We start from the raw sequence: 12,653 nt of genomic DNA on the forward strand, positions 1-12,653 counted from the left end.
CCCTTGACTGGTGCAAGATTTAATCTATTTGCATTCAGTGCAATTATCACTAGGTATGAATTGATTGCTGTCATTTTGCTGTGTGCTTTTTTTTGTGGTGCTGCTGGTTTCCTTGTTCCTCATCATTTTCTATGCTGAATTCATTTTGTTTGTGAGTTGTCTTTTCATTTCTGTTGTGCTACTGTTGACTAAATTTTTCTGGTTTTCCTTTATTTTGATGTGCAAGTATATTAAATTTCTTTGAGGTCACCCTGTAATTTATTGCTGTTTTCCTTATTTAAAACAATCTGTTTTATCTTGATATCTACTTGACTTCCAAGCCATTTGGAAGCTCTGTACCTGCACTATTGCCTACAACACTGATAATAGGCACCAGAGGTACCAATTTATAATGAAGTCAACCACAAAGTAAAAAGAGTAGTGTAGGAGTCCTGTTGTGGCACTGTGGGTTAATGGACTGGACTGCAAAGTTGGTTTGAACTGCAAGGTCAGCAGTTCAAGATCACCAGCCGATCCTGGTAAACCCTAAACCCTATGGGTCGGAACCGACTTGACGGCACTTAACAACAACATATCTGAGTTAAAGGAGCTCTAGTAGTGTAGTGGTTACGAATCAGGCTGTGAGCGGCAAGGTCAGCAGTTCGAAACTACCAGCTGTTCCGAGTCGGGCTGCTAACCTCGAGGTTAGCAGTTCAAAATTACCAGCTGTTCCTCAGGAGAAAGATAAGGCTTTCTGCTCCTGTAAAAATTTACAGTCTCAGAAACCTAATTTAGGGTCGTTATGAATCAGAACTGGAGCTCTGGTAGCGTAGTGGTTACGAATCGGGCTGCGAACCTTAAGGTCAGCGGTTCGAAACTACCAGCCGCTCCGCGGGAGAAAGATGAGGCTTTCTACTCCCGTAAAGATTTACACCCTTGGAAACCCTATACAGGGTCGCTATGGGTCGGAACCGACTCGATGGCACACAACAACAACAATGAATCAGAACTGGCTCTACAGCAAACCATTTGTTGGTGTTGTTGTTAAGTACCTTGGAGTTGGTTCCCACTCATAGTGACCTTGCACAGGGTTTCTGAGGCTGCAGAAATCCTCATCTTTCTCCCACAGAACAGCTGATAGTTTCAAACTGCTGACCTTGAGGTTAGCAGCCCAATTCGTAACCACAACGCCATTAGCACTTGACTGCAAGGCATTTTGAATCACAAGGTCAGTGATTCAAACACCAGCTGCTCCTCAGAAACTCAAGGGCATTTGAAAACAACAATTTGCTTGGATTGAGTTCTGGGTGGTGTTGTCATGTATGGTAATCTCAGGCTGTTGTCTGTTGTTGGTTCTCAATCTAAAGAATACTTTATTAAATTTTGTAAAGTTGGTTTGGTCATTACAAATTCCTTTAATTTCTGTTTATCAGGCAATGTCCTAATTTCACTGTCATACTTGAGGAGCAGCTTTGCTTGGTATATGAGTCTTGGTTGGCAGTTTTTTCCTTTCAGAATTTTGCCTAAATCATCCCATTGCCTTCTTGTCTGAATGGTTTCTGCTAAGAAACCAGAGTTTAGACTTATTAGTTCTTCTTTAAAGGTAACTTTTCATGTTTTCCAAGCTGTTCTCAGAATTCTCTTTGGACACGGATTGCACCAGGAGAGCACAGAAACAAGGGAGAACTTCATCCCCTTTCTGCCAACCTGTAGCTGCACCTTGTAGCTTCAGACCACTGTATCCGCAGCCACTTGCAAAAGCCCAAGATGGTTGCAACTCTCTGCGCCTGCTGACACCCCACTTGTTTATCTTCTCTCTCACTGTTTCTATTCAGCTTCCTCTTCCAGTTGACACTCAATCTACCTCTCTGTCTTATCCTATAACGCTCAGAATTCCGGGATCCCCACTTGGTCTCTCATGTCTTTGTTGCACAGGGTCTGCTCAGAGCACCTGCCTACTCTACCATCTTGCCCTGGAAATCCCCATCAGCTACTCGTATTTTGTTGGTATAGCTAGAAATAAATCACTCACACAACTTTTGCCAATTCAACATTTTGTGTGTATACTTATTAACAGCAGTTATAATAATTGGCTGTGCAGTCTTATCCCTAATCAATGCAGGTTTCCCGTCATCATTAAACCCCATTTTTCCTCTCACTTCTAGATAACCACTAATAGACTTTAGTTTATTAGTTTACTACTAATAGTTAATTAGATAACTATTCATTAGATACCACTAGTTAATTAGATAACCACTAATAACTTTAGTCTGTATACGTTTGCCTTTTCTTATCTTTATATAAGTAAAGTCCAATAGTATTTGTGCTTTGATAACTGACTTAATCTGGCTGAATAGTGTTCCATTGTATGCGTGTACCACATTTTGCTTATCCATTCACCTGCTGGTGGGCATTTAGGTTGCTTCCACATTTTGGCTTTTGTGAATAGTGCTTCAGTGAACATTTGTGTACTAGCTTCTGTTTGAGTTTCTGATTTCAAGTCTTTTGGGCATTATACCTAGTAGTGGAATTACTGGGTCATGTGGTAGTCCTGGGAGCATGTATGCATTTTATAGGTAAGCACTGAACTGCGAATCACAAGCCCACCAGCCGCTCCATATGAGGCTTTCTGCAGTAGCCTTGGAAACCCTGTATAAGGTCACTATGAGTAGGAACTGACTCAATGGCACTTAAATAACAACAAATGGTAGTTCTGGTGTGGTGTCGTAGGATAAGCATTGGACTGCTGAATGCTCTAATCACAGGTCAGCAGTTCAAACCCACCAGCTGCTCTTAGAAATGCTATGAGCCAGAACCTACCCGACAGCACAGAACAACATGGTAGTTATAGCTTCAGTCTTTTGAATAACTGGCCCACTCTTTTTCACAATTGTGCATTCCTTCAGAAATGGGGAAGGGTTCTAATTTTCCCACATCCTCACCAATATTTGTTATTTTCTGTTTATTTTACTCTTAGCCATCCTCCAAAGCCCAAAGCCCACTGCTGTTGAGTCGATTCCAACTTGTAGTGACCCTGAAAGACAGAGTGGAGTCCTGCTGTGGGGCTGTAGGATAAGCACTGGGCTGCATGGTAGGTTTGAACCACAGGGTTGGCAGTTCAAACTCACCAGCCACTCCTTGGAAACCCTATACAGGGTCCCTATTATTGGAAATGACTCGACAGCATTTAACAACAACAAGAAGACAACAAGAGTAGAATGCCCCTCAGAGCTTCCAAGGCTATAAATCTTTATGGGAGCTGACTGTCACATCTTGCTTCAGTGGAACGGCTGGTGAGTTCAAACCGCCAACCTTTAGCCACTGCACATCCAGGTCTCCTTTTAGCCGTTCTTGTTGTTGGTAAGTGCCACTGAGCCAATTCTAACTCTTAACCACCCTGTATAGGGTTTCCAGGGAGTGGCTGGTAGGTTTGAACCACTGACCTTGCAATTAGAAATCTAGTGCTTACCCTATAGTACCAGGGATTGAAATAGTATCTCATTATGGTTTTAGTGTGCATCTCTCTGATGCCTAATGGTACTTAGCATGTTGTCTTGTGTTGATAGCCATGTAAGTGTCCTCTGTCTTGAAATTTCTATTCCAGCTCTTTGCCTATTTTATGATTGGGCTATTTGTCTTTCTGTTGTTCTCTAAGTTTTATATATTTTGGGTTATTAGATTATTTTTGGATGGTTTCCGAAGATATTTTCCCAGTCACATGTCTTTTTATTATATTGGTAAAATCTTTTGATGAACAAAAATTTTTAATTTTATAAGGTCCCATTTATTTATTTCATCTTCTGCTGTTTGTGCTTTTGTTATTATATTAGACAATCCATTGTTAAAAACTAGACTAGACAGCATTGCCCTGCATTTTCTTCTAAGAATTTTGTGGTTTTAGTTTGCACATTTAGGTCCTTAATCCATTTTGAATTTGTTTGTGGAAATCCAATTTTCTTTTGCATGTGGAAATTCAATTTTCCTAGTACCATTTATTGAAAAGACTCTTCTTTCTCCATTAAATGGACTTAATACCCTTGTGAAAAATTACTTGACCATAGATGTGTGGGTTTATTTCTGAACTCTCAATTCTATTCCATTGGTCTGTATGTCTTGTTGCACTAGTACCAGGGTGTTTTGATTATTGTAGCTACAGAATATGTTTTAAAATCAGAAAGTGTTCTACTTTGTTCTTCTCTCTCAGCATTGCTTTAGCTCTTCAAAGCCTCTGGCTATAACATATAGAGCTGGGGATTGGTTTTTCTGTTTCTATAAAGAAGACTGTTAGAGGTTTGTTCTATAGATCGCTTTGGGTAGTATTAACATGTTAACAATATTCGATCTCCTAGTCCATGAACATGGGACATCTTTCTATTTATTTAAGTCTTCTTTAATTTCTTTCTTTTAGTATTTAGTGATCTCTAGTATTTAGCTCTGGTAGCGTAGTGGTTACGAATCGGGCTGCGAACCTTAACGTCAGCGGTTCGAAACTACCAGCTGCTCCGCGGGAGAAAGATGAGGCTTTCTACTCCCGTAAAGATTTACACCCTCGGAAACCCTGTACAGGGTCGCTATGGGTCGGACCCGACTCAACGGCACTTAACAACAAACAACAACAAAAGTATTTTATAGTTTTCATTGTATAAGTCCTTCATGTCCCTAGTTAGATTTATTCCTAGATATTTTATTGTAAATGGAATTGTTTCCCTAATTTCCCTTTCAAATTTCTCATTTTTGTCTTATAGAAACCCAACTGATTTTTGTTTGTTTACTTTGTACCCTGTAACTTTGCTAAATTCCTCTATTAGCTCTATAAGTTTCCTTGTGGATTCTTTGGGATTTTCTATGTATAGGATCATATTATCCATGAATGGAGATAGTTTTACTTCTTTTCTAGTCTAGATATATTTTATTTCTTTTTCTTATCTTGTTACTTTGTCTAGAACTACTGATAATAATGGAAGTGGTAAAGGTAGGCACCCTTGCCTTGTTCCTGACTTTGAAGAGAAAGCTCTCAATCTTTCAACATTACAGATAATTATGGATGTTGGCTTATCATATATGTCTTGAATCATTCTGAGAAGTTTCCCTTCTATTCAAATTTTCTTTAGGGTTTTCATCAAGAAAGGATGTCAGGTTTTATCAAATACTTTTTCTGTATCCTTAAAGATGATTATGTGATTCTTTTCCTTTGTTCTAATGATGATTATGTGATTCTTTTCCTTTGTTCTAATGATGTGGTGGAGTCCTGGTGTGGAGTTGTAGGTAATGTGTCAGACTGCAGAGTCGTTTGAATTGCAAGGTTGGTGGTTCAAGCTCACGAGCTGCTCCTTGTAAACCCCATACAGAGTCGCTATAGGTTGGAATCAACTTGACGGCACTTAACAACAGCAACAAATTGATGTGGTATATTACATTGATTGATTTTCTAAGGTTGAACCATTTCTGCATCCCTGGATTAAAACTTACTTGGTTATGGTGTATGATGCTTTTAATATGCTATTGGATTCTGTTTGCTTTGCTAATACTGAGGATTTTTTGTCATCTGTAGTCATAAGAGATATTGCCCTGTAGTTTGTTTGTTTGTTTTCCTTACAATGTCTTTGTCTGGTTTTGGTATTTGGGTTATGCTTGCTTTATAAAATGAAAAAGGGCATGTTCCTTTCTTCTGTATAATTTGGAAATTTTAAAACAGAATTGGTGTTGATTCTTCTCTAAATATTTGTTATAATTGTCCAGTGAAGTCATCAGGCCAGAGACATTTGTATTTTATTTTTAAACTTTTTACTGTGAATTGAGTGAAAGTTTACAGAACAGATCATCAATTTTGCATTCAACAAATTATATGCATTTTGTTTCATCTCATTGATTGTAATCCCCTAATTTAACATCACTCATCCCACTTCCTCACTGTGTTTCCTGTTTCCATTCCTCCTTCTTTCCTTACCTTTCTGAATTTTGTCCTTGGGTCAGTGTTGCCCTTTTAATCTCAAATGATTGATTATTCTAAGGTGTGTGTATACCTCACTAGAGTTATTATTCCGCTTACTGTTTTTTGTCTAAAAACATAGCCATGGGGTTTAGTTCTGTTCCAGACCTGAAGGTGACTAAAGGCCATAGTCTCAGGGGATCCACCAGTCTCTCTCTGACCAATAAACCTGGTCTCTCTCTCTCTCTTTTTTTTTAAAGTTTTTATTGTGAATTGAGTGATAGTTTACATTGGAGGGAACATCAGTTTTACAGTCATTGTTTCATTGCAATGATTACAATCTCCTCTGTGCACCATCATTCAACAGTATTTGCTTCTATTCTCTCTGTTTATTGTTGTGGCTGGAGGGATGTACACAAAAACACTCAGGACTATATAATCATTTAAACAACTAAAGGACACATTTTGCAAGCCTGCCTCTAGGCTACCAGCACCTGACTGCCAGCACACAGCCTTTCTCTTTCCTTGAGTCTAAAGTCCTCAGTTGTTCTCTCTCTCCATGCCCTTATCTCTGTCTTCATCTCTGGTGTCTCTGCTTCTCTGGATAAGGTCCTACATTCCACTCATGCTCTTCTCCCTTGATGGTCCTAGGGTTCTCTGTTCCTGGAATGTAAGATTAACTACTCCCTCTTTTTGTTACAAAACTTATACCTTTATAATTGTGACAGTCATAATTAGTCATGATAACAGTTGCTCACTATTGAATCATAACAATCTTATCCCCATCTCCTTTCACCAGACCTGTCTAGATAAGATGAAAACTATTCAGTGGGGATTCTACCTTCCCCTGCATACTCTGAAACAAACTCCCTCTTGAAAACTTGTAAGCCAGTCACTTCATGCCTTTATAGCCCCTCCCATTTTAGGTAGCCAGTGTTTAAGTTGCCTGTCTATGTCAAAGTCTGGTCTCTTTTATGATTTTGATTTTTGCTCTATATTTTCTCCGAGGGCCATCTAACATGATCCCTTTTAGAGTGGTTGGTAGTAGTAGCCAGTTACCATCTAGCTCTTCTGGTCTCAGGGTCGTGGAGATTGATTACTAGTTCATTGGACTAGTTGTAGCTTTGATTTTATCAATTATGTTTCTTCCATGTAGGGAGATCAAGTTACAGCATACATGGCCTTTCACAAATTTTTAAGACACCAGTCACTCCTCATCAAAGTGGAGTGTAAAACATTGTCTTTGCAGATTGTGTTATGCCAATTGACCTTGTTGCTGTTGTTGTTGTTAAATGCCATCGATTCAATTCCGACCCATAGCAACCCTGTATAGGGTTTCCAAGGAGCAGCTTGTGAGCTTCAACCACCGACCTTGCAGTTCAAATGACTTTGCAGTCTGACGCATCAGCCCAAATTGCCACACCCGGACTCCAGTTGACTTTGGTGTCTCCTAAAACTGTGGCCCTGAATTTCCAGATCCAGTAATTCATTTCCTCAAAGTGTTATTCTAAGAAGTTTTTTTTTTTATATATAACTTTGACTCTTTATGCTCTTCCACATTCATCAATGTATTTCCAGCAAAAGTGAATACCCATGTACAAATATCCTTTGTCAAACTTAATATATATCTGTAAGTATACTGCTACTCTCCCACACCTATTCAGCCTAAGTGTCTAGTGTCTGTTCCATGGTATATTGTCTTCCCCTTCTCCCAAGTTACACATGCACTGATTTCTCCCTAAGTTAGAAACAGTCTGTTCTATCTTGAAATCTACTTGACTTCCTATCCATTTGGAAGTTCTGTAACTACTCTATTCCCTATTTTTACTTTGTAGTTATCTTAGTTATAAATTGATATATCTAGTTCCTTATTTTCAGTCTCAGGTTACAAGTCTGACTGTTGACTGCAAGGTCAGCAGTTCGAATCTACCAGCCCTCTGCAGGAGAAAGATTTACTACCTCAGAAACCCTATTCAGGGATTCTATGGGAACTGACTCCAAAGCACACAACCACCATGTTGTTAGCTGCCATCCAGTCTGTGACTCATGATGAGCCTATGCACAACAGAATGATATACTGCCCAGTCCTGTGCCATCTGCACAATTGTTGTTATGCTTAAGTTCATTGCTGCTGTCACTGTGCCAGTCCATCTCATTGGGAGTCTTCCTCTTTTTCACTGACCCACCACTTTACCAAGCATAATGTCTTTTTCCAGGGGAAATGGATTTTAAGGATAATGAAATTATTCCATGAACTATTTTGAAGCCCCCTTGTATTGTCCATGCATTTTTTGTTCTTGTTAGGGATCTGTCTTTTTTGTGAATAGCCTTGAATTAATCTCTAGTGTTTTTTCCCTTCATCTATAGAACTCCCATCAGTAATTTTTTTGTGGGCAATATGAACTCCCCCAGATTTTCTTTATCTGGAATGTTTTAATTTCATCCTTATTCTTGAAGGATAGTTTCTCTGTTTTTTTTTTTTTTTTTTAATTATTATTATTAAGTTTTTGTTGTGAATTATGTGTTAGTTTGCATGGGAGAACATTATCTTTACATTCATTCTATCGTATTTTGTTTCATTGCAATGATCACAATCCCCTGCATGCATCATCAAACAACCAAAGGGTACACCCCACATGCCTGCCCCTCGGCCACCAGCCTACAGCCCCTCTTCCTCCCTGAGTCCAGAGTCCCCAACCACTCCTTCTGTCCACATCATCATCTCTGCCTCCATCCCTGGTGTCACTGCCTACCCAGACAGGGTCCCCGCATATACTTTGCTATTCTCCCTCCCTTGGTGGTTACAGAGATCTCTGCTCCTGGACTGCAAAATCAGCCACTCTCCTCCTTTTGTTACCAAACATTTACATTTACCTTTCCAACACTCATCTTTTGTCAACCCCATCCAGACAGGTTGGAAACAATTCAGTAGAGATTCTACCTTTCCCTGTATCCTGTGGAGCTAGGTTCCCTATTGAAAGCTTGTGAGCCAGTCACTTCTTGCCTTTGTAGTCCACCCTCCCCACCCCCCCATTTTGGGTAGCTAATGTCTAAGTTCCCCATCCCTGTCGACCCTGTGTACCAAGGAGATGGGACTGATCCTCAATGTAGAGATTTGTCTGCTCCTTTGTCATACTGCAACCACAAGCATAGGTCAAGTTCATCCACTTGTAGTGGGTTACTCTTTCTTTTCATTTTTTTGTTCCTCTTCTTTCTTCCTCTAGTCATGTTCTGATCATCCAGCCATTGATGCTAGATCAAATGGGTACTGTCTGCAAGTGTGGATGTTCTTGTGCATAACCCCATCTTATAACTTTATATTAGCTGGATGCTTCACATTCCATTCTAGTCCTCTGGGGCCATGTCCCTGCCCCTGGGCCCAGGAGTCCCCAGGTCTCATCATACTGCTGGTTAACCAGGTCTCAATCCAGGTTAACAGGAGTCTGTTGAATGTGGTCAGACTTAGTTCACAACTTCATTGCTGTTTTTCCCCCACTTCCCCTTATCGGTGACCAACATGGTCAGCAGCAGGACCTACTAGTATATTCCAGTTGAGTTTCAGTCTTGGAAAGGGGTTTGCCTTGAGGGGACCTGACTATTCCCTTGATGGCTCCCTGAGGAACAACTTTCTTGTTCTTGTAGTAGTCAGTTGGACTGCTGTTATTGTTTTTGATTTGTTCCTCTGGTCTTTCTTTCAAGAAGTATCTTCTGTTCTTCTAGCTGCTCCAGACTGATCTGCTTGTCCTTTCAAGTGTAAATGTCCCACCTCAGAAGATTCTGGATGGGGATCAGGATTCTACCTATGTTCTTGTGCAATGCAAAGGCCCTGCTGGGAGCCTTCTTCACTGGGCAAGTTCTAGCCCCATTTTAGGTATTACAATCAGTTATAGACTGAAGATGGACTTACAAGTTTTCTCTGGTGATGTTTGTGGCTATTCCTCTCCCTCTGGGTATTTTTGGTTGGCAGTTTTTGTTTCATTCAGCAGTTAAAATATATCATTCCATGGTTTTCTGGCCTCCAGTATTTCTAAGGAGAAGTCAGCACTTAGTTTTATTGGGGATCCTTTGTATGTAACTATTTGTATATAACTGCTTACAGGATTCTCTTTATCTTTATTTTTTGAGAGCCTAACTTTGACGTGGAGTCCTGGTGTGGCACTGCAGGATAACGCACTAGACTTCAAGATAGGTTTGAACTGCAGGGTCAGCGGTTCAAACTCATCAGCTACTCCTCGGAAACCCTATAACAGGATTGCCATGAGCTGGAACTGACTCTACGGTACTTAACAACAACAACAACAACTATGATGTGTCTTGTTGTATATCTCTTTGTGTTTATCATGCTTGGGGTTCTTTGACCTTCATGAATTCGTAGATTCATGTCCATCACCAGATTGGAGAAATTTTCTGTCATCATTTCTTCAAATATGCTTTCTGTTCCTTTCTCTTTCATCTCCTTCTAGAATTCCTACACTGTGTGTGTTAGGCTTCTTGTCCCATTCTTCCACTAAACCATGCTCAATCTTCTTGAGCCTCCTTTTTGTTGCTCCTCCTACTCTATATTTTTAACTATGCTGTTGTTGTTAAGTGTCGTCAAGTTGGTTCCAACCCATAAGTGACCCTGTATAGGGTTTCCAAGAAGAGGCTGGTGAGCTTGAACCACTGACCTTGCAACTCAAACTGACTTTGAAGTCCAGTACATCATTCCACAGCACCACATCAGGACTCTTAGTCACTGAGTTTTGCTTCTGCCTAATTTAATGTGTTGGTAAGTCCTTCTGTATTTTTCTCATTTCGGTTATTATCCCTTTCAGTTTCAATATCCCTTTTTCTAGATTCTTGTTTTGTTTTTACATTACTCCAAGCTTTTTTTCTATGCTTTCCCTTGATCTTGAATTATGTGTAACATTGTTATACTATATTCTTCCATTTTTTTTCATTATTTAGTATCCTTAAATGCACTTTTATTCCTTTTGTCATGTTTATTTGGATGGGTCATTGTTTCTCTGTTCTTTTGATTTTTTGTTGGGATACTGGAATTTTTGAAGGTGTTAATTTTCTCAGTTCTCCCCAGAATTTAGTGGTTTAGCCCACACTTTTTTCTGCAAAGAACTCTTGGGTAGGCAGAGCCTTCAGTCTTTGTTTACTGTTTCCTCCCTCTCTCTCTCTATGATAGCTCTTTTCCCCTCCCTGGTTTTTAAGATTTAAAAGTTCCAAATCTCAGTTTTTAACTTTCAGTCTCTCCCAAACACATAGAAAATACACTGGCACTGCCACTCTGATAAGTTTGTTGTTGGTTGTTGGTAAGTGCTGTCAAGTCAATTCCGACCCATACCGACCCTGTGTAGGTTTTACAAGGAGCAGCTGGTGAGCTTAAAATACCTCTGATGAGGTATTGGGTACTAATCAATCTGTCCACCAGGGGGCTCAGTCTCTCTATGTGGTTATTATTCCCTTCCCTTTGTTTCTGTGACCACATTTTCTTTCAGAGAACACTACTCTGTGAACCTTTTTGAAGGTTTGGTGTTGCCCTCCAGTTTTACCTAAGATTTCCTTCCCTGCTCTGTGGGAGCTGCTTTTATTTTAACTGACATTCAGTAGAAGCAAAGCAGACGTTCTTCTGTTTTGGAAGGAAAAGGGGCTGGCACTTCCCAGAAGAACCTCCAAGAGATTGGTCTTGTTGGTTTCAGAACCTCCGTGGCCCTGGGATGGTTGTGGACAGGGGTGGGACATGGCAGTCTCTCTTTAGATGATCTTTCTCTAGGCTCCACTGTACAGGACCTCTGTAAAGTTCATATCAGTCCAACAGCCAAGTTACCAGGTGGGGGTGGGGGTGTCTCCCATGGGGGTCTGCCCTGTTGCTGTCAGTGCCTCCCTGGTAGATTGTTGACTGTGAATGCAGCCTCCACTCAAGATGCTTGCACACCAGCCCCATACAGCCATCCTCAGTGCCACCTGGAAGGGGGAACAGGCTGGTAGGGTGCTGACTACAAGAACAGACTCCACACCACAGGCATTCAGTTGTAATTCCTAGTAAGCTTGCAGACGACAGTGCCGGGCAGGGGAGGTACTACTGGCACACTCCAAATGCAACCTTGGGGAGGTCTGACTTGTTTAGAGCAGAAGCTTGGGGTGCTGTCTCTTTGTACAGACAGGGTGTGGTGGTTAGGAAACAGGCTTTTTTTCTGGGGCCACTTTCCCAGTTCACAGCAGCCCACTGGGAAGAGGGGCAGGGATGGTGGGTTGTGTGAGACTCATTGTTGCCTGCTGCTTTCCTCTGCTCCTCAATTCAGAGTCCCTCAAAGCTGAGCTCCATTTTCCTTTTATCTTTCTTGTATTTGGAACGGTGGTCTGTTTGTGCCTCCATCCTTCCAGACTTTTTCCGCAGACTGGTTTGTAGGATGAACACTTTGAAAAGGTTCTTCTCGTCTTGGTTTCTAACATGGACATGAGTTTGGTAGCTTTCATGCCCTAAGGATCCATGACGTCTGAAGCTCAGTCACCCTCCATGTGGAGTCCATGGGACGGGCCCCTGACTAATTGGTGTCAAAGCCAGCCCTGATACCTGTGCTCTGTGGTCCTGCTGCTGGAGGGAGGCCAGGAGTCACCTTGGCTGGGAATGCAGTTTGGAATCTGAGTTTTGACTCCACCTCTGGACTGGCCACTGCACTTCTGCCCGACCTTAGCTTCCTCACCCAGAGAGGGAGGAGGGCATTCAATGCTCACCATGGAAGGCACTGATGAG

General features: G+C 41.0%; 1 protein-coding gene across 1 annotated transcript in view; it reads left to right on the forward strand.

Moving 5' to 3' along the window:
* The window catches only part of TXNRD2 (thioredoxin reductase 2), a 79,627-nt gene that overhangs the window by 12,970 nt on the left and 54,004 nt on the right, over positions 1–12,653 (forward strand). The gene's annotated exons all lie outside the window — the stretch shown is intronic.

This window comes from Chrysochloris asiatica, unplaced genomic scaffold (genome assembly GCF_000296735.1).
Source record: "Chrysochloris asiatica unplaced genomic scaffold, ChrAsi1.0 scaffold00340, whole genome shotgun sequence".
In the NCBI taxonomy this organism is placed as follows: Eukaryota; Metazoa; Chordata; class Mammalia; order Afrosoricida; family Chrysochloridae; genus Chrysochloris; species Chrysochloris asiatica.